Source organism: Crinia signifera, chromosome 4, assembly GCF_055691185.1.
Source record: "Crinia signifera chromosome 4, ASM5569118v1, whole genome shotgun sequence".
In the NCBI taxonomy this organism is placed as follows: Eukaryota; Metazoa; Chordata; class Amphibia; order Anura; family Myobatrachidae; genus Crinia; species Crinia signifera.
This window is the reverse complement of record NC_139220.1, coordinates 236,917,326-236,943,382: the sequence shown is the minus strand read 5'-3', so window position 1 is coordinate 236,943,382 and position 26,057 is coordinate 236,917,326. Positions and strand designations below refer to the sequence as shown.

At 45.2% G+C, this 26,057-nt stretch overlaps 1 protein-coding gene across 1 annotated transcript in view; it reads left to right on the top strand.

Moving 5' to 3' along the window:
• Window positions 1-2,402: 2,402 nt before the first annotated feature.
• IL16 (interleukin 16) overlaps window positions 2,403-26,057 on the top strand; it is a 98,910-nt gene continuing 75,255 nt past the window's right edge. The window contains exon 1 of the mRNA XM_083184033.1: window positions 2,403-2,542. The gene's annotated coding sequence lies outside the window, so the exon portion shown is untranslated. The remainder of the gene's footprint in view (window positions 2,543-26,057) is intronic.

Sequence of the window (26,057 nt, the reverse complement as noted above, 5' to 3'; positions counted from 1 at the left end):
CCAGCTGCAGACTCTTCAACCAGTCCTGGTTCCAAAAATATGGGGGTCAAAAAAACTGGGGGTCCCCCATATTTTGGAACCAGCACAGGGCTCCAACAGCCAGCGGTGTTGTGCCACAGCCAGGGGACACTTTTTACGTAAGGTCCCCGGGCTGTCACATGAGCACCATCGCTGGTTGGGGTACCTGTGGGATAGGGGACCTCCCCACGGTTCACCCATCCAGGGCTGAAGCCCGGGGCTGTCTTCAGCGTCCAAGGGTGGTGGACGCCAGGCGGATGTGTGTATAAAATAGAAAAAACACATTGCTTTTGACAGAAGAACTACAAGACTAAGTTTGGGGAACATTAATGTGCCCGATGGGCCTCGTAGTTCACCTGTATAAAGAAAGTGCAAATAATGACATATTTCTCCAGTAGAAATCCAAATGGATATCTGTAAAAAAAATTATACTTACCACCCCTCTGGCGTAGATCACATCCTCTTCGTTACATGTAGTTATACAGGGGCTAAAACAAACCACATATCCCGATCCAAATGGAATGAGGAGCCGCAAGTGTTTTCGCACTTGCACCCCATCCCAGAGGATTAGGTAATTCCCAGTGATGTTAGTCACTAGGACTTCCCTCAGCCTATCAGGTGCGGGTTCCATGGGAGCTCTGCAATTTATAGGCTGTGGGCGGCTCCATAGACTCAAAAAGTTACGAATTTAACATGGGTGTCTATTGCCAGTTCCTACAATAGACATTAAAGAGAGAGAGAGAGAGAGAGAATACTTTATTGTTATTAACAATACATCACAGCAATGCACTGTCAACAAAACTTAACACAAGAACCTACACAAAGAAGAAACATTTAGGGCAATTCCCATGTCACTTTACAGCATTTAGCAGTGGGAAAAAAACTATTTGTCATACGCTTTGTACGTGCCGAAACATGGGCGTCTATGGTGGAAACTGGTCATTTAGGCAGACCGCAAATTCAATTGGGGTCAACTTTATGGTTCACCCTAATTGACTTTGTGGTCAGCCTGAATTGCCGATTCCAATCTTAGTGAATTCTCCTTAAGAGCATAAAAATCTCAAATGTAAAAAGTTGCGATTTTTCAATTTACACCCTTAAAATCACCAAAAATCGCAAAACAAAAAGACCAGGTCCAATCTGGTGAGTTTGACAGAACCGTGTACAGATCAGAGAGATCTGTGCATGGTTATGTTTAAAAAAGTGTTGTAAAGGTACATTCCAAAAATTTGGGGGACAAAATAACGGGTTCATGTCACAGCCGAGGGACACTTTTTCTTGCAAGGTCCCCTGACCGAAACATGATCACCCTGGCTGGTCTGCCCTGGATGGGGTACCTGGGGGAGTGGGGACCCCCAGGCTTCACCCATACAGGGCTGAAGCTCAGGGTTGTCCCTGGGTAGTGTACGCCAGGCTGATTTTTTTGTAGTAAAAAAATAGATAAAAAATGTAACCTTGGGTTGTGCTGTGGGACTATAAGTCCCAGCAAGACCTCCCACATGCAGGGACTTGGAGAACCACAAGTCCCAGCATGCAGGGCATTAAAGGGCCTGCTTGGATATATTTATGTATTGTTTCTATCTTGAAAACTTAAGGGAACTATACTATGTACTGTATACAGAGATCAGTCACGCACCGATAGCTGATATACACAGTACAATGAAATGAATATGGCCTCACTCTGTGTCACTGTGCACTGCCTTATGATTTTACGAGACACTGTAAAAAGTACAGTTCCCTTGTCATGTCATTTTCATGGGTTGCTTTCCTCTCATGCACAGTCTCCACACAGTCATTATTCACCCTCTAGCAGCCTGGAAACACTTTATGAAAGGCGTTTTCTTCCTGGTAAAGCGAGCAGAGAGATTTTTTTCCTGCCTTAAAAAAAAAAAAAAAAGAATAAATGATTCATTTTCATTTAGGCATGGAGTGTAGGTAATGTTTAGCTGTACAGAACTATATAAACAGTTTTTGAGCCAGCTAACAAGCAGCTCTGAGGAATTAAATAAATAAGGGCAGCCAAATGATGCAGTTCTATAACCCCTTCATTGCTGATGTGATGAAACGTGTATAATACTACCTGTTTTGTGGGCATTTAACCCCAAAATGCTTTTAGCATAGGCCAGTAAAAGTCTAAAAGAAAGGACAGAGGTTTTTTTATATTGCCTTACGGTGTATGTGAAAAAAAAAAAAAAGAGGTTAAGCCCAAAGTGGTTTCATTCAGTGAAATAGCATCTTTTATACACATCTGTCTCACTGGGCGGTATTTAAAATGCAGAGACTCAAGAGGCAATTATGATTTACTGGCAAGCCACTCGTCACTGCAGAGCAAGAGTAGAGTGAAAAAAAAAACTGTATGAACGTATTGCTGTGAATGTGTTTAGCTGAGCAGCGAAGGAGGGGAATACACTCAATACTTTTAAGCACTGCAGTCAGAAACATGGACCGTCCACTCAGCCTCAATCAAGGGAATAAGTTTGTGCTAATGAATCTGTAAAGAAGATATTCAATATTCTTGGCAATGGTAAGTCATTTTTTTTTTCATTGACTAAAGTTTTAGAGAGTTATAAAGTGGAAAACTATTCCAGATGTTTTTCATTTACAGTAGCAGCAGCTTGACAGGGGCTCTTTCTAATTAAGTCCGACCATAGAAAGAGTTCCTTTATATAAGTGCACAAATGCAGCAATGCTGGGGACGCTTTTGGACCGCTGGGACAAATCATCTGAAGAAGGCGATTGTGCATCTTTCAGATTTTGATCAGATTGAGACATTGTCATAGAAGTAAATTTGTGGATGGATTTTTTTTTTGCTAAGAAACAATATTTGACTATAAATATACGAATGAAAGCTCTTATAGTGGTTTTGAGCATTATAATAACTTAGGTGTATACTGAGACTTTATTGGGCCTTTATCAATGTATTGTCATTATTACCGTGGTATAATATCTAGTTTTAGCTGTCCGTGCTTGCATACCTCACTGTTTTTGTTCCATTCTTCTAAAACCATTCATCAGATTATTTAGTGTCAGAGGTGAGACTAAACAGTGTTATTACACAGGCAATAACACAAGCTACTGCGAGACTGAAATACACTGTGAATGGTTCCTGGCTGCAACATTTATCTCACATTAAATTAGCAATATGAATGATTGTGTTAGCAATAAGACAGCGCAATAACTTATTGTGAGGCTATAGGTTAGGGATTGTTATCTTGCCAACAGATATATACGATTTTGAAAAATGTATGTGCTTGCGTGACCAGATAGCAGGTTTACTAAATTGTTTAGTTTATGGAAAGTTTAGTTGACCAGACATTTAACACCTAGGATTCCAAGTACAGTCCTTTCCATAATCAGTGACATAGGAACTGATTCAGAGATGAACACAGTTTGCAGTTCACTTCCAGTGGCAGAGCTAGAGATATGAGGCCCCCAAATAATTAGTGATGGGCAGGCTTCCCCTAAGGACGTCTGATTAAATTGGGAAGTCGGGCGCCAACTGGGTTTGGCACACCCAGAACACATATAAAACAGGTCCCCTGTTTTTTGGGAACCCCACAGAAAACAGGGGGATGTCAGACCATGCTTTGGCATTTGAGGCAGTGAGTAACATTGCAGCCCCAAATCTGCACATGGGAAGAGTGGCTTCTGCATATGCTCAGATTTATAATTATTGGGGCCAGGTGCACAAAGCCTCAAGCATGATAAAATGGTGAGTGATAAACAGCCAGCCAATCAGCTCCTGTCTCTGACATGGCAGGTAGGAGCTGATTGGCTGGCTGTTTATCACTCTCCATGGTATCATTTTTGAAGCTTAGTGGCCCTTGGTTTATGTGCATCTCTTAGAACATGTCACAGCTGCGGTACAGTTTTTCATAAGAATGTTTCTTGCTCATACTAACCCACTCCCCTTTCACTTCACCTTTTTCATTCATCCAGTAAACTTCGGGATTAAACAGATGACATTTTAGTAGTGTAAAATATTTAGGTGCAAACTTCTCCACATACTGTTGGCAGAAAGACATCACAACACCAACTACAGTAACAGCCCTCCATTTACATGTTGGTTGAATCAGTTGGTTGATGTGGTCTGATTGCATTTTATCATGTAATCACTCATTGTCTAACAACACTTATGATACCCCTGCTGTGCTGCCTGTGTCTGCTCAGTCTAATCATTCATTCTACTTACGGATCATTCCAGTATGTACACAGATATGATGTTGACATGGTTAAAATGTTGGCATCCTACAGTATGTAAATGACAATGCCTAGGAACTTCTGACATATGATATGTCAATAGTAAAAATGTTGACATTTGGGTTAGTTTTAGATGTTTGGGTTATGTTTAGGATTAGGGATATTTTAGTGTGGATATTCTGAATGTTGACAAAATATACTCAACCCGTCTTAATCCATTAATCATTCAAGTCATATTTCTGTCATATATATTTGCTAATCCTACATGTTAAATTGGCCTATGAAATATAAGTGATACTCCCAGAGGAGCTCATAACCAGGGCGGCTGTTAGAGAGGGGCGTGTCTAAGCATGGGGGAAAACCCACCCTTAAAATATTATATCTAAAGATTACATGTGCTGCTGTGAAGGAGTAAAGGCCTCTCCCATTCAGTATCCTACTGTATCAATCGGTTGACAACATTTAGCCAACAAGTCGACACAAACAATAGGCTGATGTGAGTTTTTTAGGGGGATTTTTAAAAATTGTTTTTAAATTGTCATACTTTACCAATCACCTGTACTTCAATAGGGAATGGTAATGAGTGCCGAGTGTGTCGGTAGTGGAACAAGGCCCCTAACCTGAAGCATGGTGAACAAAGTGACTGGCCCAACACACAACATTAATTGACATAGACATGCAAAAACATTAAATAATTATGTTGACATATTTATGTTTCGATATGTTGACATTTATGCTTGTGTCAACCTTTTTTCCGTGTCGAACACTGGAAACATCAAAATTGTCAACTTGCTACATCACAGCTTTTTCGATCGATCTCCCCAATTGGACAAGCACATGTAACCGATACCCATCCCACACCCCTCCTGGTTCCCCTGCACATAGATATTTCTAATGAATTCTGTCCACACTGTGCTGTGATCATAATATAATAGCGATTGCATTGAAGATTGAAAATATGGTTAGTAATTAGGGTCAACACCTGCCTTTGCAGCCTGGCTCTGAAGGCAGGCGTACCACCACCATTTTTATTTTGCAGCATGTGACGTTGCACAGCCGCCCAGAAAAATGGTCCGGACATGCCTGCATTGCCTGGACCACTCCCCTTAAATATGGCATGCGATTGTACTTTGAAGCTTCACGCTTGCATGGTGCGGCCACTGCACATGCACAGAAGTGTGAAAATTGTATGCCGCATGGAGGGTGGTCTGCAACTGCTACTGAATTAGCCCCATCATTTGGTAGTACAAGAGATCAAATGAGAGTTTAGGTCACAACCAGGGCCAGATTAACAATGCGGCAAAAGGTGGCGGTTCCAGAGAGGGGGGGGGGGGGGTGTCGGTAGCTGCAGTACAGTTCAAAATTCACAGGTCACAACAGTGCAACAGTATGTTCTAAAGTGTTTACTTTTTTCCTTTACCACTGCACCATTTGTAATGGGAGAAGTAGATGTAAGATGAATGTGCACTCTGTGTCCACCATCTAATGTACCTAGTAGTCTGATATATCTTTCACATACAAATGGACTTACTGTATGTTGGTCATAACTGTTCTTCTTTTACCAAGTAATGTATACATTATAAATAATTGAAACAGAATTTCCATACACATGTATACAAGGAATGAGCCATTAAAATAAATGATGCATTTGGTCATTAAAGTGTCTAATGAATCAACATTTATAATAGTACCTGAGCTGTAAAGTTTGCTATTACTGTAAATCACTGCTGATGGTTAGTTGTTCTAAGGAGAAATACCTATAGTATCACTCAAATCAATAAACCTAAATGTAATTTATTATGCAATTGCAATGCCATCTCACCACTCTCAATATGATATAGTACACCATAAAGTAGGCTTATATTTAACATAGGAGGTAATGCGTATGAAATCACCACGAAGACAGTAAGACTCTACGGGGGCAATTCAATTCATGAAGGAGGCTGCAAAGTGCCATCGGAACAGCTGCTCTTCCTGAGCACCATCAGTTTACCTCATACCTTATAGAGGGCCATGGGAAATGTAGCAACATTTACAGTAGGTATCATATGGCACCACGATGTGAACATTCAATTGGGGCCGAAATAAGGAGCATCTTTGCTCAGTATAGGTGACGTCATGTACTGTACATTCAAAAGATTACAAAGACCTAAAGATATAAAAGAAGATAAAGGTCAGGGCTCCAGTATGTCACGATCCCTTGTTTTCTTAATACAAATGCAATGTCTTCTTTGGCTAGAGTAGGTCCTATAACATATGTATTTGGCATCCAAAAAGAAGTTGGCTTTAATGGCCCGATGGTGGCCAGTGGAAGGCTTCTAGGCACCCTAGACAAAACTTCAACTAACTGCTCCCCCTTAACCCCACACTGTCATCAATACCCACTTTCCAGCCCCTCAATTAGAAGTGATGTCATAGAATTTCCACAGCCGCCACCTGCATTACCTACAGAAAGGATGTCTTCCTCATAGACATCCTTAATTTGTGATAGGCAGACTCAGTAGCCTGGAAAACACGAACTGCTCATAGATCTCGAGGACCGATTTGGTCACCCCTGTGCTAGATAAATATAAAGTAGAATCTGATTGGTGGCTAGGGTCACTTATATAACCTTGCACTTAGTAAATAGACTACAGGGAATCAGAATATCAGGAAAGGTGTTCAGTGACTCTCCATATGTACAATAATATATCACTGAGAGTAAGCAAGTTTTTATTGAAGTTCTGGTTACAATACAATATACAGAATACAAATAATGGTGTGTACACACGGCGAAATTCCTTTGCTATTCGACTAATGGTGTGTACACACGGTAAGATTTACCATTTAATTTTGACTACATAGTCAAAATCAAATCGGTATCACATAGACATTCAATGGAGTTTGAACATGGTTTTAAGCTTTCGATCCTGATTTGATGCCGATGCGTGTTCCCGTACAGCTGAAATCGAATAGCCAATAGGCAGTGCAGCAATGACTATATAGTGCAAATTGCAATATATAGTCATTGCTGCACTGTCTATTTGGCTTTTTGATTTCAACTGAATGGGAGTGGGCATTGGCATCAAATCAGAATCAAAAGCTTAAAACCATGTTCAAACTCCATTGAATGTCTATGTACAGTTGGAGCTTCTGTCAACTTTGTTCCTTAGGTCATGGCTCACCATGTCTAGCCTATTGTTCTCAGTAGCAATACAATACATAGAACAATAGAACAATAGTGTAGGGGATTAGCAGAGTAATTCTATTACTCACTTAATTCAATTAACAGGCTAAATGAGGAGGGCTCCATCTGTAATAATTATTCGATTTTGACTATGTAGTCAAAATTAAATGGTAAATCTTAACGTGTGTACACACCATATAACAGCAATTGTAAAACGATGTACTCCATGGGACTGATTTGGAGTTGTTTCTTGTGCTAATGATGGAGCCAATATTTCAAAAAGTGAGACGCCCACTTGCAGGTTCTTGTGGTGGTGCATTTCCATCGTGGTGCATCTTTAGTAATATAATCACTGCACCTTCAGATGCATAATCCCTATAGCAGGCGCATTATTCCCATCTTGACCATGGCTTAGCCTTTCTCTGTGGATGGCTGTGCACCCTTTGTACAGCCACATGTAGCGATATGCCTGCAATATAACTGCATCTACCTAGTCACTCCCCCAATACCTCCCAGGAATGTCCACTACAATTCACAATCTGTTCTGCATCTCTCTGCACTGGAAATCGGGACACATGACCTGATTGGAATGGACATGGTAGCTAGCTCTCAAAACTGAGAGGCCAGGTAATAAAAGCCAATGAGACACAATAAACTCATCACATTGCATTCCAATCTATTTGGGCAATATGTAATGTAGGGTATGGAGAAAAACCGGACCTAGACAAGACCCAGGACCGCTGGACCGAACATCAAAATCTGCAGTCTGAACTTGTAGTGTCCGGTCCGGGGGGATGTCCCATCCTGGGGTGTCCTGTCCAGGGGGCTTCACGTGATAGCTGTCAACAGGGAGAGGAGGAGGAGGAGGAGAATATAGCCTCCTTGTATGGTCCGGGCATGTAGCAAAAACCAGAACTGTCCGGACCACATGGGGTGGTTGTAATCTCCCATGACCCTGGTGAAAGCTATCGCAGGGACCCCCCGGACAAGACACCGCCCAGGACGGAACCCCCCCGGGCCGGACACTACAAGCTCTGGAATGCAGATATTGATGTCCGGAACAGTGATCCGGGGTCTTGTCCGGGTCCGGTTTTTACATAGTCCCTGTAATGTATCCTTGTTTTCACCATCACAGATAGTTAAAGTAAACACATCCACTTAAAATCATTATCATTCCATTAGGTTAGCTATTTTGGGAACAGCTACAGTGTATTCAACTGGTAACCAGATCTAAGTGTGACAAAATAAGTGTTACTAGCCTTAAAACACTCCCTGCCTTGTGTACATCATGTGATGAGTCCAAATATGCATTTAATTCACTGTTCCACTGAAACACCGTTCTACTGTTGTATATTAAAAAAAGGGGGCCGGGTGTGCAATGCACATGGGCCTTGAGTGAAGGCGGCACTGCATAACCCACACAACACCCAGAACAGGGAAGCACCTAGTGGTCGCTGACATGCACCACTGTCTTTGAGGCAGTAGACATGGCCTTATAGAGTCTGTTTATTCTTTGGATGTGCCAGTATTATATTTCTGGGGTGGAGAAGCCCATGCAAATATCTAACACATGTACTGTACTACCTCATTTACTAAAATGCCCCTGATGTGCTTGGCAACACGTATTGCATGTAACAACCTGTAAAATGATTTGTGGAGTCAGGGCCGGTGTAAGGCTTCTCAGCACCCTAGGCAAAACTCAAGCCTACTGCTGCCCCCCCCCCCATACTGCCACCAATAACCATTTTCCAACCCCTTAATGCATACTTGATTAACATTCTGGAATAGCAGGGAGCCTCCCAAAATTGAGTGGTCCTCCCAGTCCCCCAGGTAGGTGGGCAAGACCCACCTGCATTAAGTACAACAAGGATCCTCACAGACATCCTTTATTTTTTGATAGGCAGACTTGGTGGCGCCCCCCTAGATCCTGGAACCCTAGGCAGCTGCCTAAAGCTGCCTAGTGTTAGAGCCGGCCCTGTGTGGAGTACATCCCAGTTCTACTGGCTACACAGTGTATAAAACAGATCTGAACTGACAAACTACATACAGTACAGAATGCTGCTCTGGAAATCTGATGCTCATTTGCAACAGAACTTTGCATTCCTGCTACTAGTTACGCTTCGCTATTATCTTTCTTCCCATATAGCATTCATCTCTAAATTACAGGGACATATTTACCAAGTGATCATAATTTGGAAAATGATCCTGGGAGACTCTTTCCCATCTGCTAGATAAACCCAATGATGAGATTCATAATCTAGCAGAGTGTATTGCTTGTTACATCAGTGGCTGGAGATGTAAAGGAGTGTCATCAGTATCCATACAGTCACAATGCCGACATGGCCATAATGTTGATAAATTCATTATGATGACACAGTGCATATTAACAGTCACAGAGGGAGATTCTCTAAAACGCTCCGCCCCCCTTCGCCGCCCATCACAATTATAATTATTGCATATTTTCTAACATATGCGATAATTATAGCAAAGGACAGCTTTGTCCTTTGCGGTGAGAGTCGCCGGGTCCCAGCAGGTCCCGGCGGCTCCCCCCTCCCTCCGACACCCGGCGCTGCTGCTGCTGCGCCGGGCTCTCCTCCTCCCTGCACCCGGAAGAGGATCAGTGCGGGGAGGAGGTCACAGGTCCGGGCAGCACAGCTCTGTGCTGCCCGGACACAGGTGAGGGGGGAGGGGGCAATGCGGGGCGGCGGGGGTCCATGCGGGGTGGCGGGGGGTCATTGCGGGGCGGCGGTGGGATGCGATAGAAGCCCATTGGCTTCTATGTGGCATCGGCAGATTTTTCTGGCGATGCCCCCCGCCGCGGTAACCCGGCGGGGGATGCTTACAGCATCCCAAAATGCGGTAAAAACCCAGATAACGGGGTTTTTACCGCATTTTTAGCTTAGAGAATCTCCCCCACAATGTCATAGTATATTCTAGTGCTTGGTTTAGGGTTAAGTTTAAGTTTAGGGCATACTTACCTACATTTTCTGTCTCCATTCTGGAAGAAGCCCAGAGAGGAAATGTTAATGGCCACTTTAGGGGAGGGGCATGACTGACGTCTTATTACACACTGGCCACACCACTAGAAATATGGCACAATTAGAGGGTCAGAGGGTAGACAATGCTAAGTGACACAACCTTGTCAATCAGCCCTGCCCCATCTGCATGGTTTTGTGATTCAGTTCATTTTCTCACCATCCTAGAAAGTGGGTATGGGGGACTACCTGACAAAACAGGAGTCTCCAACAACTTGAGGGTGAGTTGGCAGGTATGGTTTAGGGAAGAATTAGGGATAGGGTTAGAATTAGGGAAGGGGTTATATAATGAAGAAGAAATGCTATGCTGACACTCTGCCTATTGACATTCATAGTGTAAACATAAAATCTGTGGCATCAATAACTAAGTGACACCAAAGTGCCGGCTCTTCTGCTGGGACAGAAGCCAGGTGCTGCAGTGTGGTACTCTCCTGCAGAACTCAGCTCCTGTCATTGCAGACAGCCCCATCTTTCGGGGAAGCCAGCATCTTCCGGGATGTTGGCTGCCCCCGGTGTGACAAAAACGAGTTTCCCACAAGGCAATGCATCCTGGGACTTCTCTAGTGCAGTTCAGATGAGGAGATAGAAGTTGACCGTGGTCTCGGACAATATATCATCCAGAAAATGTAATTTAGATGGTAACTGTGGTTCACTGTCGCACTTGTAAATTATATTATTTGAAGTCACTTTTCCTTTTAGAAAAGCTTATTTCAACTAGAAATACAGACTACAGTTGACTTCAGACTAAGTGCCTGAGACCGTGGTGTTAGCAACACCCATGGCCGGGCAGGCTGGCACACACAGAATTCAGACTTGTCTTCATTATTAAGTTGCTAAGCAGCATAAAGGCTGTATAATAAGTTTCACATACATTATAGTCAAAACAAAAATGAATAGCAACAAATGCAAAGTTAAATTAATTCTCTGTGCCTTCAATGCTAATTTGTCAGCGGGCACAGCTATTGTAGAATCACACTAGAACTTACGAAACAAAACTTTTATTTGTGCGTTATGAAGTGCAGTATTGATGAGATCTACCCTGCCCACTGCAGTCTGCTTAATAGGAGCCAACATTCAGCCTCCTACTGCCTGTGGTCTGAGCAGCTCATATTTAGAATGCCTGCCTCTTATACAAAGGACTTCCTTTGTTAAACATGAGACCATGTGCTTTTCGGCCTTATGACAACCTGTGAGAGATGAAAGTATGCTCAGTACACTGGTTCTTGACAAGGTCAGTGTTATTTTGCTTTGCAGAAACATTTTTTTTAGGACTTTTCAATCTCTCCAGGAACTGCATCCAGAAATATCTCATTCATTCATGTGCAGTTTATGTTAGAAATCGGAGAAAGAAAGCAGACGTGTCTCTGGATGGAATGCCAAGCCTAATGGCTGCTGTACATAAGATAGCCATGACACTTTCTGCATTCATTCAACTTCAGTGTATTTAACTCTATAGATTTTAAACGCTGACTAGAAAGTGTTTCACTGTTCCGCTGTTCTGCAAGCCAAACTGAATGTCACGGTGGTGGTCACATACAATTCCAATCCGAATAAATTCTATCTATGCCTGTATGAAGCATTTATGAATTGCGTTCCAATGTTTAACATCTTGCACACATGCCCCTGACTTCTTAAGCTCATTGCAGTTTCTTGATCATTTTCTATAAATTGATATGTGATCATATGATCTATACTAATGGTCCTCAGCTTTGCCACCCACTACAAACTATGTGGTGGCATTCACCAACTCCTGCCCAGTGGGGGCAGATGGGCAGATGTACAAAGCCTAGAAAAAGTAAAAAAGTGGACAGAGATTTTATACCAAACAACTAGCTCCTGTCATTTTTCAAACTGCCTGTAACATGACAGTTAGGAGCTGATCGGCTGGTACTTTATCACTCTCCATTTTTCACTCTCCAGTACATATATAATATACAACAAAGAATATAGTGAATATACATGCGTTTAGCATTCCAGCGAACTGGATGCCGGCAGACGCAATACCGACGCCGGCATCCCAACCAGAAGACTAGAATGCTGACATTAATGAGGATGCCGTTGCCTGACTCCCGAATGAGGGCATTTCAAACATAAGTATGCTGGCAGCATTAGCAACAGGCAGGGATGGGACTTGGTTTAGGCACTAGTGCAGTGGGGGGTGTTAGGTTTAAGTGGTGGGGTACAGAAGTTAGAGTTAGGCACTAGTACGGAGGGTTAGGCTGCAGGAGGGTGGGGGAGAGTTAGAGAGAGACAGGGGGGAGATAAGTATAATTACCTGAACCTTGTCAGGATTCCCTTCTTCGGGATGCCGGGGATTGTATTATGACTGCTGCCTCCAGTCATCCATATGTATCCCATACAGAGCATATAAAGGAATTTTCCATGAAATATACAACAAATTTCGGTACTCTTTACTTAGAAGGGCGCCCATCTCGGCCATCTCGGGCATTGAATGCACTAAAAAATCAGGTGCGATGCGACAGACGAGATGCCCGAGATTTCCCATAGGGAACAATGTTAAATGTCTCAATTGACCCGATTTTCCTGTTCAATGCCTCAATTGACCCAATTTTTCCATAGGAAACAATGTTAAATGGGCCACAGAGGCCAAATAGGCACCCTGAAGTGAATAATGGCCACCCAAATTGTTAACGCCACCCCACGATCAACGTCAACCCGAAGCGTGGCGAGGGGTGGCGGTACGCGTCCTACGACCTTTTCATACCCCCACTATCCACGTCGGCGTGGAGTTGAGAATAGAAAGTGTGGCGAGCGCAGCGAGCCACCGCGCCCGAAGCGTGGCGAGCGCAGCGAGCCCCGCGAGGGGACGCGGATACCTTCACAGGTATCCGCGTCCCCTCGCGGGCTTCACAGCTGTCCACGTACCCTCGCGGGGCTCGCTGCGCTCGCCACGCTTCGGGCTCGGTGGCTCGCTGCGCTCGCCACACTTTCTATTCTCAACTCCACGCCGACGTGGATAGTGGGGGTATGAAAAGGTCGTAGGACGCGTACCGCCGCCCCTCGCGGGCTCGCTGCGCTCGCCACGCATCGGGTTGACGTTGATCGTGGGGTGGCGTTAACAATTCGGGTGGCCATTATACACTTCAGGGTGCCTATTTGGCCTCTGTGGCCCATTTAACATTGTTTCCTATGGAAAAATCGGGTCAATTGAGGCATTGAACAGAAAAATTGGGTCAATTGAGACATTTAACATTGTTCCCTATGGGAAATCTCGGGCATCTCGTCGGTTGATCGCACCCGATTTTTTAGTGCATTCAATGCCCGAGATGCCCGAGATTTTTTACTAACGATGCCCACGATCAAAATCGTGGGCGCCCTTCTAAGTAAAGAGTACCCAAATTTCTGTTCTAATATTTTATCTATTTTCATTTGTAGGCAGTTTTAGAAGAAGCCAAAACTCCCTTATTCGCAATATGTGACCCTTTTATACAGTAATTGCACCTATAGTAGCCTGCTTATCCAATGTGGCCTCAGTAGAATAAGATATCCTAGTCATTTTTTGTTGGGATATTTCTATGTTTATTGGTCAATCAATCCAGAAGCCTTCATGGCTTCATTTGAAATTGTTTTTTTTCTTTCAGCAAGTAGGCATAATGGTAACTGTTCATTCATTGGGCAAATCCATAGAATAAATCCACAGTTTAAGTAATTTGTTGAATACCAGCAATATTGAATTGTCTGCCCATGTTATAGTTACAGTTAGCTCATTTGTAATATAAACCAGAGAGATATTTACCACCCACTTGCATCAGCAACATTATGTTTTGCCAAGGTTTGACTAAAATGACTAGAAAACTCCAAACAACCTCATAGGCCAACAACATCATAGGCCTCCCTTAAAAGGTAACAACTTCTAAAAAAAAAATTACCCCCAGGGGACAGCCGTGCCCAACGTTCACCAGCTATTTAATATTTAATGATTTCAAATCATCCTGAGAGAAGCCATAGGCAGGGCACCGTCACATACAGTGTATTTCATGTGTGATTATTGTAAAAGTAAAACAATACAATGAATTTGAATAAACAAACAGATCAAGCTGTTCTTACCTCCTAGGCAGATATGCTCATGGGGCAGGTGAAAAGCAGAATGGGAGGGGCTCATTTAAATTATGTATGCCACAGTAAACACTTATTTGTATATAGTACTAATCACTATCAAAATACGTAAGTTACATTCCACGGTTATTTAGCAAATTCTTTGGTGCCTCAATACAAGGGCTGTGAACTGTTCTGTGGTTAGAATATAGCTTTGGCTGGTGGTACAGATGCCATCTTAGGTCTCACTTGCACTATTGAACAGAAGGGCATTTCCTAGGCCTCCATAGAGTCAGCAGCTGACTACCACCACACGCTTTCTCCTTTGCATGCCATGCCAGGAGGACTGTTAATTTAGGAAATCTGTGCACTTTGATACGTACCTATCATGTCTTAGCCAACTTGGCAAAAATCAATGATGGTATTGCTCCAAAGAGAGTGACTGATTAAATACATTGCAGGAAAAGGGTGGGTGGATTAGATACTCTTACACCCTTTTACATTAAAACATTAAATAAAACAAAATTATATTTGATACCTCACAACATTCTCAAATGAATCATTGTGACAAGCTACATTAATATATGCTAAAATATCCAGATCTGCCTGTACAATAACCAAGTCTATGCCCATGGCATTACTCATCTTAAGGGCTGGTGTAAGGCTTAACGGCACCCTAGGCATGACTACAATCTACTGCCCCCACCTCCCACCACCCAAGCCCACATTGCCACCAATATCTACTTTCCAGCACCTCAAATGAAAGTGTAGAGGTGGCTTCGCATAAGTTCCAGAGCCGCCGCCTGTATTAAGTACAACAAGGATGTATTTCTCATAGACATCCTTCATTTTGTGATAGGCAGACTCGGTGGTGAGCCTCAGATTCTGGCACCCTAGGCAGCTGCCTGAATCTGCTTAATGGTAGAGACGGCCCTCTTCATCTTCTGTATCTGTTAATAATAATAGGAATGCGATAGTGATCCAGGACTTAAAGATGTCAAAGCACATTTTCTTCATATGATTTATTAAAAACGGCATGTCATGCGAACATAGGGGGTTATTTCCCATCAATCGGTCCCCCACGCGTTCGCACGGGGGATCGTTTGTTCACGACTGTGCATGCGCATAGGTATTTATGTACATGTGCAGCCACTGTAGTCAGAAGTCAGGGCAGGGGGCGCGGAGGGGCGTGTGGAGGCAGCCAGGAATTGCCGCTGGCTGCTCTCATGGTAATTCCCCAATGAGACGGGTGTGTGTTTGTGTTGGGGGGGCGGGCAGCTGACTGTCCTCGCACAGGGCGCCCGCAGATCAGAGACACCAAAGAGATGTCTCTGATCTGCGTGCACTGAAGAAATCATTTCATGGTCGCCGACCATTGAATGATTATTCCCCCGCACCCAAGGCTGCAAATGGATGATTATGCAAATCATCAATTCGCATGCCTACAGGTTTCGGGGGGACAGGCGGCCGTGTGTGTGCGGCGTCTGAGGGACATGCAAGCCTTGCGAGTCAATCAGAATAAGGATCAAAGTTGCAGGGCAATAGGGATTACATTGTCAGGCATATTTCCTGTTTCAGCTGTGCCCTCCACATGTCTTTGGCTTTATTATGCCATGTTAAGAGTAGTTTTGTTTTTATTAGAACATGGAGGGAAGCTCACGGCACATTGAAAGCAGGTGCAGCTGGACACACATATTTAGATAATGAAATTTGACAGAATTACTGATCATTAGAATTAGGGGATTAGAGTGCACAGATAAAGATTTTTGACAGTAAGAAGAAGTTGTAGCCCATATCGTATGTATTGCAACAGTTCATGACCATCTTCATTTAGGAAAACAAACACACACTGTAAGCAGAAAAATGGCTACTTTTGTTCCCAACTTAACAAATAATAAAAAAAATGATATATTGTTTTTAAAACTTTATTTACTTAACAACTTTCGAAACTCACACAGCATGTGACATGCCAGAAATAGGAAACTTTGTAAAACACCATCATCCGGTCAAGTTTGTAACCGAATGAAAGAAGAAAGACAGAGACAGGGAATAACACATAGAGGAGGGGACTGGGAAAACAGTCAAGGAAAAAATGGGGGTTCTCCAAGTTCTTTGACCCAATGGCCAACCTAAAGGTGTGGAAACCAGCTGGACTAAAAGCCTGAGGAGATTTAGGCAGGGGAACAAACAAATTTCAAATAAGCAACTAATTGTTTAAATGCCAACCAGCTAAACCATCGGGCAGCAAACTGCATTCTTATACACTGAGACCAAACTAATGTCCTCCATTGACTTCTAGTAGTACACTCTACAAAAACAATCCTCACTTCGTGGAGGAGAGGGAGATCTCCATTTTTCAGGGATGACCGCCTTGGATGCATTATGGAATATTCCCAGGACAGACTTCTTTTAGGCATAGAGAGGGTTGCAAGTAGGGTGGTCAATCCCGGGTTTGGGATCGGCGGAATCCCGGGATTTGGTCCCTAAAATGCCGAGATTTCAATCCCGGGATTGGACTTTCCAATCCCAGGATTTGACTGCACATGCAGGTCAGAGGTCACAGCAACACAGCCCAGTCCTGGGCGCGCTGCCCTCCCATCTCATCAGCCTGCCCACCCATCCGGCTCCTGGCTTCACTCCTAGCCCACCCGCTCGACTCCTGGCTTTACCGCCTCCTGGCCGCACTGCACTCTAGATGTAAGTAAATATGTGGGGCGGCCGGGATTGAATAAAATGCCTCGGAATTGGCATCCCTAGTTGCAATTAACATTTAACATCTAGCAGTGTTGGCAAGTTGTGCACTCATGTCTCAAAACCTTTCTAGTGACCTTTTGCCAAAACATTAGGCCTTTTGGAAAACCTACCAAATGGGCCAGTAGAATCCTGTTGACTGACCAACAAATGTTGGGTGGCAGTGTGAGATGGGTGTTGTGGCGGTGTGGTGCCTGCTGCCGTGCAGGTGTCTCCGGACCACTTACCTGGCGCCGCACCCTCTCACCTTCAGGCCGTGACAAACCACGGTCCTGGAATTCTCCAGTACCCGGACACGAACACCTAGGAGGAAGGAGAGTAGGTGAGAGCTTTTCCTCCTGGATGAAGACCGATGCACCCTCCGTCCCGCGACGTCTCTACAGAGGCACCCTCCGGGCTCCGGGAAACATCATCATCGGCGCACTGCCTCAGAGCCCGGAGTGTCACCTATTGGCACTTGCGCACCTAGGTGAGGCCTTGACCTTGCACGGGGTGCAAGATCCGCGTACGCCCTGGATGGAGGAAGTAAGGGAGATAGGCAGGAACACACACACACAGACAGACGGACAGACAAGATGACACTCACCGTCCTCACTCTTGTATTGTGTCCGCACTCTTGTACTCCAACCCTCGTTTCTCCTCACAGGTCCCTGTAAAGAGACAAACACCAGACCCGTGCAGAGCCTAACGAAACCTAAATGTGGCACGACTACATAACTACAACACAAAGCCCTAGAACTGACTAAGTGTGTGTGGTGCAACACAACTACGACAACCTAAACAACTTTGCTCTGCACGGACGACAACAGTACAAGACCTTACCAACCAACTGTTCCTTCAGACTCTGCCTGTATTCAGATGTACTCCCTTCCTGACTAGAGCTGGCCAGCGTATGCACACTCTAAACGGTACCAGTTAGCTACTTGGGAAACCACGAGGGGACTGACGCAGAGCACGTCTATCTGTTAACCCCAACCACCCACAGGAAACCACAACAATTTGGGGGCCTAGAGCCTTTCCCTATCCACCCGCAGGCCTAGGGGCCTGAATACTGCTCACAGGCCTAGCGCCGGCCTGTGCACACTAAAGTTACCTTCAATTAGACTAATCCTAGCTGTGGTTCAGGCCTAGTGCCTGTTGGTGACCGCAGGCCTAATGCCTGAATGGGGCACAGGCCTAGAGGGCCTGACTAATCGAGCCCCTGGGCCTAGTGCCCAGCTATGGGGGCCTGGCTGTGGTGCCACGGGCCTAGTGCCCGGCTAATTGGGGCCACGGGCCTAATGCCCGACCTAGTGGGGCCACCGGGGAGTCCTTGAGCCAGGAGGACCCAACCAAACAAACAAAGGGCCAGGAGGGCCCAACAATCATATGCCCCCGGGCCAAGAGGGCCCGACTATACTGCCCACAGGCCGGAGGGGCCTGACAGTGTCCACAGGCCTAGCGCCCGATCACCCGGTGGTCTAGGGAGGGGTAGGTGGCCTGGGGCCGCCTACCTGGGGTTGGGAGAGGCCGCTCTCTGCATTTCACCCCTGCTGGCCTCTCGGGATCCGGCCGCCATCTTTCTTCTGCCTTTGGCCCATCCTGGCCAGCGGTAGCCCCGCTTCTTCTCCTCCTGCAGAAGGCGCCAGAGATCTTCTTTCTTGATCTCAGCGTCTTCTGGCCTCTTCAGCGGCCGCCGGAGCTCTTCTCTCCGCCGCCACTGTCTCCTCCCGGCGTCTTCACGCTTCAGCCGGGGCGCTACTGCGCTCCGCCGGTATGGGTCCTTCCTCCTTTTTCGCCTCCCGGCAGCGTCTGACGTCAGACACGGGGGGCGGGCTTGGGGACGGCGCGGTGAGCGCTGATTGGCTCGCCGCGGCCGTTTGCCATTGGCTCCCGATTCAGGAGCCCTGATTGGCTCCCGAGGAGCAGGAGGTTTGAACAGCCAGGGGCGGCATTTCTTATTGGCGGTCATCAAGGCGCCAAATTCAAAATGCCGCCGCTTCGCCGCACTGGCAGCGCTGGGATCGGTGCGTTGATCCCAGCGCTGTTCCTCTCCCCCACCTGTACTGTGGGCGCACGGATCATACAGCTGATCCCCGCGCCCAGCTCTATCCGACCCGGCTGCTGCTGCTCCGGTGCTGGGAGCAGGGGAGCTGTCCCAGCACCGGGGCACATCATTACATGGCAGGAAAACATTACTGCCATGGCAGGAAAACATTACTGCTGCGCTCGCCATGCAGCGGGCCCGGTGCCTCGCTACGCTCGCCACACTAATTTATTCTCCCTCCAGGGGTGTCGTGGACACCCACGGAGGGAGAATGTGTCGGCATTTCGGCGGTCGGGATTCCGGCGTCGGGATTCTGAATGCCGGGATCCCGACCACCGGGATTGTAACTGCATCCCGTATCCAAACTCATATTTAAATTGCGATGTAAGCATGTGTGTGCACTACATGCATAATTAGCCAGTTTTTATCCTGCATACAGAAAAATAAATGTATTTGCACACCTAGCATTTTGTTCAGGTACTGATTTACTTGCTCCTTCTTGCTCACCACCTCAGAATCAGCCATTTTAATGCAAAAGCAGCTACAGTATAACCACCTATTCAACCTATGTATGGCGCACCCCACTTGTTACAGACCACAGTCTGTTATTGACCATTTTAAATGTCTCACCAATGCAAAATAGAAATCCACATATTTAATCTGCTGAACAATTTTTTTGTGAGAGCAAGTACTCTGCAGTAACAACATCGATTTTGAAAGTTCAGGTGTCATTCAATAAGGTCTGTGATTTTGGTAATTGGTCATGTTCGTGAGGAATGACGTGTAAAAATAGTATTTTTTTCCCATAGAAAAAGTATTGAGTATGTGTGTGTGTGTGTGTGTGTGTGTGTGTGTAAGGGGGGGGGGGGGGGCCTTTTGGTTTGTGAGTTAAAACAAAGCCCTTGCCAATTATTTTCAGCCCTAAATTAAGTTGATATAATGATTTCTAACACTTTTGATATACAGTTATCTTTCAGGATATAGTAAACTAAATAAAGTGCACTTTACAAGAACACATTGAAAAATGAACTTTTTTTTTTGCTTCATTTCAAGCAGCGTCATTAATTAGTTCAATAAAATGTGACAGGAGTAGAACTAAAGATGTTTTTAAATGAAGACATAAGGGTGACTAAATGGGGAATGAGCTAGAGGAAGAAATAAGGTGAGGGTAATGGAAATTAGTGTAGAAGTGCAAGGAGAATGCAAATAACATAGGGTCTAGGGCAGTGATTCCGAAACTATGTTTAAATCATGGCATCCTATAGTATCAGAATATTTTTCCCCAGCACCCCTAGGCCTAACGTTTCTTATAGAGGAATTCAGAAAAAAAAAATTACAGTAAGTTAATTATGTTTATATGTCATCCCTAGGTTTAGTTATGTGGTGAGAGACAAATTTGTCCACATATTTTTTAATTGGAAGCCACAAGCACTTGGTTTGCCTATCCCATCCACCATAAATCATTTGAATTGGTCCTGTCAGATTAAATGACCTACCATACACAATTAGACTTCAACACTTTAAACTTTAAATGCCCTGTAAAAACTCATCACTATATTTCATGGAGATTACCCTATTCCCAACTATGCTACTGACACTCACATCCATTCCAAATACATAAAGTGCAGATAGAGAATATTACATTGGTTGGTTACATTATATGTTTGCATCAATGGCATAACTCATATTAACAGTAATGCAATTCACAATTCACATACAGTAATATATGCTTGCAATGTGTTTCAGTTCTAAAATTAAAACATGAATTGTAGAAGAATCTGTAATTAAGGTAAATGTGTCAGAGGATGAAGAGTTAAAGAAAAAGCATTGTACGGCAGGAGTGTCAGCAGGGCCGGTGCAAGGCACCAGAGCGCCCCAGGCAAGTCGGGGTGGGGGCGCCCCGGTGTCTGCCGCCCGGGTACCTGTCCTGCGGCGCTGTAAAGCTGGCGGCAGCGGCAGCAGGGGGTCCCTGCAGTCAATAAGAAATAACGAGCGCTATCTGCCGGGCTATGCGGACGCGCTTCTGTTTTGGAAACACTGGCCTGAATCTCAGCCAATCAGCGTGCGGCCAGTGTTTCCAAAACAGAAGCGCTTCCGCATAGCCCGGCGGATAGCGCTCGTTATTTCTTATTGACTGCAGGGACCCCCGCTGCCGCCGCCGCCAGCTTTTACGCACATATATGCCGCAGGACAGGTACCTGGGCGGCAAGGGGGGACGAAATACCGCCCTCCAGTTGCTGGCGCCCTAGGCAAATGCCTAGATTTGCCTAGTGGTGGCGCCGGCCCTGAGTGTCAGGAATAGTACTGTTACATATGATAAGCACTCAGACCTGGGAAATTTTGTAGAAGTGGCTCAACTTGGGCAACACCATAGGGGTAACATGCCATGAAGCCATTGCATTTTCACTGGATGGCAGAGTTTCTCAACTGCAGAGATAGAATAACATAGGGCAGCATGGACAATATAATGGTTAGCATTACTGCCTCACAGCACTGACGTCATGGGTTTGATTCCCACCATAGCCCTAACTGTGTTGAGTTTGTATATTCTCCCTGTGCTTGCAGGGTTTTCCTCTGCGTTCTCTGGTTTCCTTCCACAATCCAAAAATATACTGGTAAATGAATTCCAACAAAATTAACCCTAGAATGTCTGTGTGAGCGTGTACATGTGGTAGGGCATATTGATTGTAAGCTTCCCTGGGGCAGGGACTGATGTGAGTGTTCAAATAGCATGTGTGTGCTATATAAATAACTGGTAATAATAAATAAATAAAATTAATGGGAAGAGTGAGTGTAATGAGTGTGATCAGCAGTCTCTCATGTGGGGCCACATGCCAGCACACAAAACTGACCTCGGAGGTACTTCAGTCTACTGGGACTCTTCCCTTGTTTCCCTATGGTCAATCCACCCCTGCCCAGGACCAACAGCTTCTCCTACTGTATAGAAGTTGTTTTTCTTGTAAAGACAGAGGGGGATATTTACTAAGAATACGACTGAGTCGTATACGAATACTTAATACGAATGCAGGGCCGAAACTAGGGTTTCCGGCGCCCGGGGCAAGGCAGTCTTTTGGTGCCCCCCCCCCCCTAGTGATGCTGCTGCGCGCCGGAGACGAGCCGAAATTTTCGGGGGGGGGGGTGGCCTAATTTGGGGGCGTGGCCTATAATCGCTGCTCCCCCGCGAGGCCACGCCCCCATTTTGCCGCTATGGGGGCATGACCCAGAGGCTCTGTGAGCCTCTAGCCATGCCCCCAGCCCCCTGGCTGCGGGAATAGACACTGTGCGCATGCGCACAGCGTTTATTCCCCGCTGCTTAGTTAGCAGCTGACAGGGGGGACCGACCAAATGACGTCTTGTCCCTGGCGCCGGAGACCCCCCCCTCCCCGCACAGTCCTCTCACCGTTGAAGCCGCAGGTATGTCCGTCCATCTCCTACTAGCGCTGCGGCGGGAAGCGCTGATTACTTCAAAAAGACTTGCCGGACGCTGATTGGCTGAATTCAGCCAATCAGCGTCCGGCAAGTCTTTTCGAAGTCATCAGCGCTTCCTGCAGCCGCGCTAGTAGGAGATGGACGGACATACCTGTCACCGGACCTCACAGCGCCCCTCACCTCCAGCGCCCGGTGCGCGTGACCCCCCAGCCCCCCCCTAGTTACGGCCCTGACGAATGACTACAACTGGCAACGGCTGTATTTTTTCCAAAATATTAATTGTAAATAGGGCAGATTTACTAATATGCCATATTTATGGATTCATATTTGGCTGATGGTGTAGCCAGTTGTATTCTGCCTGATTTGTATTCATATTTAGCGGCCAAACATATGGCCTCTATATACAAATATGAGTCGTCAGCCTGCACGGATCAGTCAGATCTGTGCAGGCTGCAGTATGAAAAAAATGAAAAACTAAATAAATAATTGAAAAGAATGGTGTGGGTTCCCCCTCCAAGGCCATAACCAGCCCCAGGCTCAAATAGTCAGTCCTGGTTTAAAGAAATCAGGGAACAATTGAAATATGTGTCCCCCGTATATTTTAAAACCAGCATCAGGTTTCAAGGGCCGGTCCTGGTTCCCAAAATAGGGGGACAAAATGAGTAGGGGCCACCCATATTTCAAGAACCAGCACCAGGCCTAACCAGCCAGCAGGGTAATGCCACAGCCGGGGGGAGACTTTTTATACAAGTACCCCCAGCCAAAGCATTAACCCCCTGACCAGTCAGTCTAAGCAGGGATCCTGGGTAAGTGGGGACCACCCCAATGAAGGGGTATGCTCCCCTACAGAATTTACTGGCCCAGACTGAAGCCTGGGGCTGTCCCCAGTGGCCCTGGGAGGTGGCCACCGGGCTGATTGTGTAGTAAAAAAATAGAACAAACTATTGTGTATTGCTATGAGTCCCAGCAAGCCTGCACCGCATGCAGGGACCTAAAGGGCCCGTTGGGTCTGCATTAAAGGGCCCATTGGGACTTGTAGTCTCACAGCGGTACAAATAGTTAAATAACAACACACACACTATTAAAGTATAAAGTTATCACACCCAGAGCCCATTCATACAGCTACTTACCTACCTTGACACGTAGGTGGGTAGCCTCCGTCCATCCACTGGTCAAGAAGAAATCCAATGTGGGTACATTGAGTTACAGTCAAAAGAAACTAAAACAGCCCAGGATTCCGACTGTCGGAATGTTCGACAGTTGGAATTGAATACCCCCATTAGTTATAATGAGGAAATTGAATAGTTAATACATGTTTTTATGGGAATAAACTGTATGTAATTGTATATTTTGGAAGTAGTATGTATGTTAGAATATACAGTAATGGGCCCTACACACGGGCCAACGAGAATTCTGAATGAAGCTACTTTGCTCAGAACGCTCGGTCTCTCTCAGCACACATCGCTGCAGCCAGTGGCATAACTATAGCTCTGCAGACTCCATGATGGCTTGGAGGCGCATATTAAATTTGGGCGCCGGGGGTCTGCTGGAGCTATTGCCAGGGAGAATCTAGGCGAGTGAGCGTTGGGGATTCACTGTGGGGAGAGAGACAGCGGCTGCTGTGGAGTCTTATCACACTGACAGCTGCTCAGCTCCCTCTCCGAGGCCTGACCCCACCACCCGCCTGCCATTTTCGGAGGCACCTTGTATATCCCCAAGCTGGCCGCTGGACCCAGTACCTGAGTGGCACTGTGTATGTCCCCGGGACCCAGAACCTCCAGCAGCACTGTGTCAGTCAGTCAGACAGCAGCAGCACAGGGCTTCGGCACTGCCTCCCGCCTCCAGCAGCAGCGTATCCCGTAGCAGGGGGGGGGGGGGGGGGGTGTGCACCAGAAACTTTTCTGCAGGGGGGAGAAAATTTTGTAGTTACGCCTAAGAACACTAGCCCCGGACGATTGGCAACCTGCGCTGGGTTATTAATCGCCACTGAATTCAGACTGTCGGGGCTGCGCATTTAAATTGCTTTGTGGGCTACATACACACAGCGATTTACATACGTTTTCAGGCATTTTCTGAGTGATTTATTAAAATCGCTCAGAAAATGCTTAAATGTCACCCCGCGTGTAAGGCCCTTAAGTATGCAGTCAGAGGTTAGACATTGCTTTTCATTGTCCCCTATTGCATTCAAAGATGTGAACAATGGGGTGAAATAAAAATGCTTTGTCGGAGAATTCAGAGAAATAAAAGTGTTTGATGAAGATCTGAATGGGCCTGAAAGTTGGAATCAGATTGGAAATAAAATTGTAAGAAAGTTGGATGTTTGCCATAGTGAATAGAGATTTCAATCAATTTACTCCCAATCTTTTATGTGTTGAAATATTTATTTCCTTTTTTTTAGTAGGGTGCTAAAATGGTTTGCGTTAGAAGAGATGTGATGAAAGGAAAGGTGGATTAGAGTTACCCAAAGCAGTGATATATTTGCATTAGAATTTTTCATGTTGGTTATACTTTATATTGGAATTAGAGCAAACCAGGACAGAGAGCTAGATACATGGCTGGAGGGGTGATGTATACTGTAAGATATATGAAAAGGCCAGTGCCTATTTTGTGTCCAAAACAATATGTACAAAATAATAATAAGTTAGTTTAAACTAGTTAAACACAAAAAGGAAAGGTACAGTATGTATGTAATGGTGGAATGAAAGTAACAGCTACGCTTAAGTGTGGGAAAGTTATGGATACAAATAAGATGACTGTTTGGCTGTACGATGTGGCATGGATAAGTCTGCAAGTGATACAGTATTGCCAGCGGTACAGGAGACATATTATGAGAGATCTATTTGTTCTCCTAGAGCAGGGGAAATTATTTAAATATCTTGGAAATTGAACTGGTGTAAGGGACATGGAAAAGTTTGGGTGTGTTATGTGAGGGTTTGACCGGTGTAAGCATTTTATTTTTAAAAGTAGTATTGCTAAGGCAATGTGCTATGGAAGCATAAAGAAAGGTGCGATGGATGACGTGTGTAATGCTAAGATTTATGTATTTCCTAAGGAAGACTGGAAAAGTGTCATATAGTAAGTAAGTAAGTTTTATTTATATAGTGCACTTTCTCCAACAGGACTCAAGGCGCTTTACAGATATTAAAAATAACAATGCACATACTGCAATACAAAGGGTTATAAGTACAAGGAACAGGCAACAATGGCAGTACAGATATACATCACACATACAGATATGCACAAGACGCATTCTAATAAGGGACACGTACATGGGGAACATATTTACCGAGCTGTGCAGTACCCAGGCAGCCATTCAGAGGCGCCACATGGTGATTGCACAGCCAGTAACAGTACTGATATATATATAAACTAGATG